Source organism: Odontomachus brunneus, unplaced genomic scaffold (assembly GCF_010583005.1).
Source record: "Odontomachus brunneus isolate Ranch 3 - 2012 unplaced genomic scaffold, Obru_v1 Obru_scaffold_041, whole genome shotgun sequence".
Classification (NCBI taxonomy): Eukaryota; Metazoa; Arthropoda; class Insecta; order Hymenoptera; family Formicidae; genus Odontomachus; species Odontomachus brunneus.
The window spans coordinates 2,291,651-2,291,951 of NW_022639491.1; positions in this window are offsets into that span (position 1 = coordinate 2,291,651).

Here is a 301-nt window from a genome sequence, read left to right on the forward strand (position 1 = left end):
TACACAGGACGCGGTAATGTTTACCGTGCGGTGGAAATTCGCGCGACAGCCAATCAATATGCTGCTTTCCGTAATAGCCTTCTAGCTCTTATGGAAAAACAACATATTGATTGGCTGTCGCGCGGACTTCTGCCACTCGGAAAGCATTATCGCGTCCTGTATGCAGGAGCCATTACTGCTTAAGTTTTTCTGTGTACCACTAGCTTTAGGGTGCTATTTCACGTGTCGTACGACAAGCTTTTCGGATACGTTTATTGGTTGGCGAATAGAGTATTTCTAGGTTCTCTGTTCGTTAACCAAT